Source organism: Lycium ferocissimum, chromosome 10 (genome assembly GCF_029784015.1).
Source record: "Lycium ferocissimum isolate CSIRO_LF1 chromosome 10, AGI_CSIRO_Lferr_CH_V1, whole genome shotgun sequence".
NCBI classification, from domain to species: Eukaryota; Viridiplantae; Streptophyta; class Magnoliopsida; order Solanales; family Solanaceae; genus Lycium; species Lycium ferocissimum.
Genome location: NC_081351.1, coordinates 9,381,668 through 9,389,077, shown reverse-complemented (window position 1 = coordinate 9,389,077; position 7,410 = coordinate 9,381,668).

The following is a 7,410-nucleotide window of genomic DNA, read 5'->3' as shown; positions in this document are numbered from 1 at the left end:
GTCCGCAACAATCTTCTTCAGTAACTACGAATGGGAAAATCGGCAAATAAGGCAACTATACCCGCATGAACAATTGAAAGAAAGCAGTATTGTTTAACTTACCAATGGACCCGAAAACACTTATGAAGTAATGCCAGTTACACCAATGACATTCAATCAAAAAATTGTAAAAATCAGATGATTTTTTTTTTCTTGAGCAATGGTGGATGAAGAAGAAGAAGAAGAAGAAGAAGAAGAAGAAGAAGAAGAAGAAAGGGGCGGACCAAGAAGAAGAAAGCGGGACCAAGAAGAAGAAGAAGAAGAAGAAAGCGGGGGCGGACCAAGAAAGTTAAGAAGAAAACGGTAAGGACGAAGAACGTAATGGGAAGAACAACAATGGAGGAAACGGCGTCAAGAGGATTTTTTTTTTTCTAGCATTTTTGTATTTTAGGGTTTATAGTGGTTGGGTCAAAAAATGTTAAAAATAAAACTTTAGGGCAAAGTGTTAAAAGTAAAGTTTAGGGTCAAAGTGTTAAAAATAAAACTTGAGGACAAAATATTAAAAATAAAATAGAGGGCCAAAGTGTCAAAAATGAAACTATTGGGCAAGTTCAAAACCCCTTAATCACTAATCAAATTTAGTCACCTCTACTCAATAATTAAAACTTGAATCACCTTCCTTCAATTTTAAAACTAAAACATCACCTATAATTAAATGCCCCAGGAAACAGATCAATTCTTTTTAATTTGAACTCATTTCTCAACTTCAACTTTTATGCATGCTTACTTATCAATTATACTTTCTTCGTTTATTACTCAACTAATAAAATTGCCCGCGCTTCGCAGTCATTAAAATATAATAGAGTATGTATTTACAAAATAACTAATTTTGTTTGTAAATCTAGATAAAATAGAAAAATTAAATTATCATGTATATGTTAATCATTTTTAGCGTCATATCTTCAATGAAAGAAAATACTAATCTAACATTCTATATAAAATTTAGCCTAAAGTGTTTGTATGGAAAATATTTCAATACAAATATGAAACGACTCATTATAATTAACTATTTAAAATTGAAAAACAAAATATAAAAACTGAAGAAACATAAAATAAAAAATATAATAATGAAAAGTTGCAGAACATATGGTGGCTAATAATTATTTTTACCCGTAAAAAGAGTGGTTTTACTTCTTTAGCTTATTATGTTATCATCAATTTGTCAGTGTTACACCTTCATCTTGTCCATCTTAGCATTTTAAGTTTAGGTAATTTTGAAAAAAAAAAATAACAACAACAACAACAACAAAAGATAAGAAACTATTACATTAGAATTCATGCAAAAAACCTTATATTATAATTTGTTAGAGGAGATAAATTACCCTTAATTCGTTCAATTTTTTTTTTTTTTTTTTTGTGATTCTGTTGAAATTTGCAAAACGTAAATTATGCATGAAATTTAAATGGATAATAAACTATGGACAGAGGGAATTTTTTAGTTTTCTCATAATTCAACTCAAGTAGAAATAAGAATGAAAAGAAAAAGGAAAATAAATAAAAATAATGAATACATATCGAGGACTCGGAGGAAAGAGATATCTAATTCTTTCCTAACTATCCACATTTTTCTTTTTCTCTGCAAATTCACGCGCGCTCTCTCTCTCTCTCCCTCCTATAGAGTCTTCTTCCTTCCTATTTCCTTTTTCTCTAGCACCAATAAAGAGAAGTGCATAATCAATACGAGCGATACAACTAAATTTTTTATTTATGTTGTCTTAATATAGCGCAGAAATAATACAATTTTCATTAAAGAAGATAATCTGAGAGAAGGAAGAAGAGGCATCAGAAGATTCTCATAAATTTCTTGGGTGTAAAAATTAAAATATACACTGAACACTTTTACATAAAATTAGCAATATGAAGAATCCATGTTGACGGATGTTTCTTGATGAAATCAATAAGGCAAGTTATCTTTACCCCTGCAAAATATAAAATCGTATTCCATAGTTCACATTTCATAGACAACCATGTCTTTTATTAATATATTTCTTTTGGAGAGTGTATATATAAAAGAAAATAGATATTCTCACGACCAATATTAGAAACAGCCAGCGTAATATTACCACCATTGGGCGTTGTACTGATCTTCTCGGGCATTTGCACTTAAAGCATTCTAAGCATAGATTGTGCCACATTAAAATATGCATAATGTGCATTTCCCTCACAAATGTCTTCTTAGAACATGCGCCAGAGAATAAGTAAATAAAAATATACCATAAAGAATTGGTGCAACTTAGATGTAACATTTTGATTCTACGAAGGGAAAAAAAATTCATAATCATTCTTATCGAAGGGAAAAATTACCTCTATTGGCCGGTATGTCACAAACACTTAACTTTTCTTCAATCAAGGCATCATAGATGGTAGGATCAAGCTTCAACTGTTTGGTTCCTTTGACAATTTTTAAACCAACCATAACATGGTTGATGCTTTTTCCATAACAACCGGTCACGCTCTTGGTCTCTTTTGGAGAAAGTTCAGTCACCTATATTTTAGAAAATAAAATAAAAGCTTTTAGTACATCAAAACTGATCGAGAAGAAAGTAAAATCATTGTGTCAAACGACATAAAATGAATTAGATAAGAAATGGGATGATTATGGACTTGCAGCCTTCATAAACCTTCTTACTTAAAAGATGTGGGGAAGTTAAAACTTTAACTTAAATTTGGAATAAGGAAAGACATTTGCAGCTTAATGTTATATGCATCCGAAAAGGCATGTTTGCAGCATAATGACCCATTATTTCAATTCAATTCTTGTAACTGTAATGGCCACTATGTCAACTAAATGGTTGTAACCGTATGTTTCATTAGTTCAATTGTTAAGGGTTGTATTATTTATGTTGGGAAAGAGGAAATTAAATAGATATGTTACATAGAAAAATAAGTGAAAAATGAGAAGAAAGATATATAGGAATGATAATGACAGAAGGTCTGCCACATCATCATCATCTTGCTAACTTTATATTATATATAGATATAGATTTATGTGACACTTTTTCATTTTTGACAATCAAAGAAGAAAATCTTTAAGGTGTTTTATTATTATGGCTGATAAATTTTTTAAATTGCTAATTATTGTGACTTATACAGTCAAACTTTTCTATAATTATCGATCGTTACAACGGTATTTCACTCTAATAATATTTTGTAAGAAATATAATATGTATAAAAATAAAATATTAAAATATTTATGGTAATCATCAAGTGAAAGCTATTGAATTTCTTTTTGTTGAAATTTTGGACAAAAATCTTCATCAATTCAGGCGTTATATTATCGCTAAGAGACTAAAATTTACAAAACAACCTACAATTGTAGAATTCTTACGTCAAACTTGAAATATTTAAATTTTCAATTAATTTTAAATGCATATGTTCCCTATATTTTAATTCTTTATCGGTACCGTACAACTAGTTATGAATTTATTAGTCACTTCAATTTTTAATTAGTGAAATATGAAAATCAATTGAGATTTTAAAATTAACAAGTATTTTGTTTTAGTTTATAACATAAAAAATACAGAAAAATAAATTTTTGAACCCTTATATTCTGATTATCAACATCAAGCAGGAAATGTGTAAAGGAAACTATAGCATCATGCATTGTTATAGGAAAGCTAATACTGTAGTTGATGCTCTGGCTAATCACGCTGCTGCTAACTATGTACAGGCCAAAGAGGAACCAGTTCCCGTTTTCATAATGACTTGGTCCTTTTTTGGCTTATAGCCTTCTCGTGTGGACCTAGCTAGCTAATATGGTCATCAAGTTGCTCATCAATATCACTCCAATCATGAATTATGTCTTGCTCAACTAGGCATTTTCTTGCACAAGGACGAGCTTTTCATTCTAAGAATTACTCAGAATGACATGTTCATCATCTCTTGTAAAGGGAGAGTCTCCCTAATTTCATTCTTGATCATTGCATTTAGTTGGTCCTTGAGATTTATCTTTACAATGCATCAAGTTTCATCTGTTATGGAGATATTGGCTTTGAGTCTCCCTCCCCCTTGTAACGTCTCTTTTGTCGAAAATAAATATGGTAGGGATTTATGCCAAACCCCCCACCAACACGGGAGGTGAAAGACCGGGTGAATGGCTTGACTGGAAAAAAGAAGAAGAAAGGATAATGGAATTAAGAGCTCATTTTGAATAAAATTATGGGAGTGAAAAAAGAAAAAAAAACTGAGTTTATCCTCTATTAAATATATGGAAAAAGTTTAAATATACCCATGTACCATTTTAATGAAAAAATTGAACCCTTATGTTCTGATTGGTGTCTTTCCTAACGATTATTTTTTTTATATATAAAATAAGGGTTTTTTTTTTTTTTTTTTTTTTTTTGTGGGGGTGGGGGGAAGAATGGATGGGTTAATTAAAATATGAGGTGGAGTTTGGAGTAGGAGTGTCAATGGTACTGTTCAGGTGGTTATGTTATAAAATTTATACCATATTAATTATTTGATTATTTCATTTTGCGGAATCAAAATTAGACTTTTCGAAACAGTCTCATCATCTCGGTTTCTCTTCAGTATCGATATGGTTCGGTTAATTTTCATTTTTTTGGAAAAAAAAAAATATCATGTCATAGTCACTAGTAAAAGTTAAAGACACGATATCATGCATACTTCTATAGGACTCTGGCAAAAACTCTCTAGATATTTACTTTTAAAAGGTGATGAATCAAGAAAACATGAAAGACGACAAGAATTAAGATTGATCCCAATATTTTACTATAGTGTAAAACAATGCTAAGCAAAGACAAATAGTATAATTTATATCGCACGAGGGGGCAAAAATCAATCAGGATAGGACTCAAGAACTGAGTCTGCTAAGATTAAGTATCCAATAAGAGAAATTTAAAATCATATGAGAGGAAAGATATCTAATATTTTGTAGCTTTCTATCCCAGATCCTTGGGATACCTTGTAGCTTACAAGCTAGTTATTACTCGAGACGCTAGAACTAATTTAATTTCAATAAGAGTGGTATAATAAGTTTCAGAGTTGAAACTTTATGTGTTAATTATATTGTCGGCTTGTAGTGGTTTTCATCATCCCGAACCCAAGGCGAAAATTTTAATATTTTGTTATATTTAAAAATAATACTAACCTAATTATTCGGTACGGTTATAAATTTTTATAAACACCGTCGATTTTATATAAAACCTAAAAATTAGTTCGGTACGGTACGGTTCAGTATGATACGGTTCGATCGGTTAAGTTGGTTTTTTGAAAACAATTGACACTCCTAGTTAGGAGTGTGTAAAAATATTCATGGACTTGCGAGAAGGATTTAACTAGAGGGGGGATTTAATTAAATCCATTTGTCTCTTTTTTTTTTAGCGAAAAAAATTAAAAATTGAAAATTAGCTATTTAAAACGTTAGCCAAAAAGGGCATTATTTAGCCATTTGTGCAACAACAGGCGTATAAATAGATCATTTTTTTAACTGATGTATATTTACTCTAAATCATACAGTCTAAGGGATATATTCTGACCTTTTCCCCTTAAATATAAACAAATGGAAAATCTTTCACTTTTATCCCTAACCTCTCTAATTTGTTTTATCTATACTATTATAGAAACACCAAAATTCTTAGTAAAATATCTTCGTCTTTTTATTTTTTAAAATAGATTTTTTTTTGTCTCACACCACTTGAGATCCTCACCTATTTGTTTTATCTATACTATTATAGAAACACCAAAATTCTTAGCAAAATATCTTCGTCTTTTTATTTTTTAAAATAGATTTTTTTTTTTGTCTCACACCACATGACATCCCTGCCTACACATATGCAACAACCTCTTATTTGGATCTCTCTTATCTAGAGAGCTCTCACGCCAAGCTTTCTTTCTTTCGGGCAAGTCCAATTACAAACCAAAAAGAAGGCCGGTCCCGTCCCACGAGTTAGGTGCTTAGCTGAAGGTGGAAGTCCAAAACTTAATAAGGTGGAGGTTTATTGTGTCCCAATTTCTCTTTATCCTTTGGTAGGGAAAGTTCGCCACTTTAATGAGCTGGAAACTTCGCCACTTTAATGAGCTAACTCTACGTGATTCGAATCATGATGGCAAAACTTATCAATTTACATCAAACCAATTAAAACATGACATGTGTTTGTACTTAGAGTTCTATCACTTAATCATAGTTACTTAATGCATGCTTTTACTTCATTTAATCACTTAATCATAGAAAATTTACTGATTTGATGTAAATATTGAATGCGGGTAAGTATTTACCAATTATGAGTAGTTGGATCAATAGATACCAAATACCCATGGTTATAACAAAGAATCTTGATGCATTTCCTTATTTTCTTGCATCGTCTGGGAATTGTGATCTTTTATTTGACAATCCTTTTTTAATGTCCCTCTCCTTGGATTCCCCTCTGATCCCCTTTGTTGGAGCTATTGCTCTTTTGGGGACTCGAACTCACGACCCAATTCAAGATAAAATATTGTATAAGGTCTTGGTTACATAGAGATATGCTAACTTTTCTGTTCTAGTGCTAGTTAGTCGTCTTGTGTATGAAATTGTTACGTGTACACAAAAAAATTAAAGTATTCACAGCCTAAAATAAAAGATAATTTAGAAATTGTAATACTTGAAACTTTCAGAAGCTGGGAAATTAAGGGATTCATGAGGCTAAAAACTTATCCTCATTCTAATGCGTCTATTAATCTATACTATATTAAAAGCACGAAGGGCTTTAGAAATATTGATTAAACTTTTTACCTTATTAAAATACTCTATAATAAACAAAATTGTCATTTACTATTTTCCTAATATTTGAACTTTGAAATTAAATTAAGAAATTCCTAATTTGATCTATGTAGGAAGTCCTACTATTTAGGAATTAAAATCAATTAAGATTTGGTTTTTGCCCCTCTTTATTTTTTTCCTTTTTGTAGGATGCAGCAAAACTATCTTGAAAATTGGGGAGAAGAAAGACAATGAGGATTTTCCCCCACAATCTTGATTTGTTTGAACAGATATCATAAGATAATATATGTTGAATTTTATTTCGATATTTTTAAAAGTCAATTGTTATTGTTTGCTTTAAATTATTTATGTTTTTGGTTCTTTCTCTAATTACTTTAAAATATAGTAATGAACTATTAAAAAAAAAAAATCAGCTGCTAGCAATTTAGCATTTTTTACGACGAAGTTCGTAGCTAAACTCGGTGCTTTTTTGTCTGTTATCAAATGAGGTACGCGCTTTGATCACGCGCAAAGCGCGTACACTGAGACTAGTTTGATGTAAAAGACGCGGCGTGGATGTGTTTTTTCCTACAAAAGGGTGTATCTTCTTTTGTTTGGTTAAGTCGTTAATAAGTAAATTTTGAAACTGCGTCACTTTCTCAGTCCCTCCA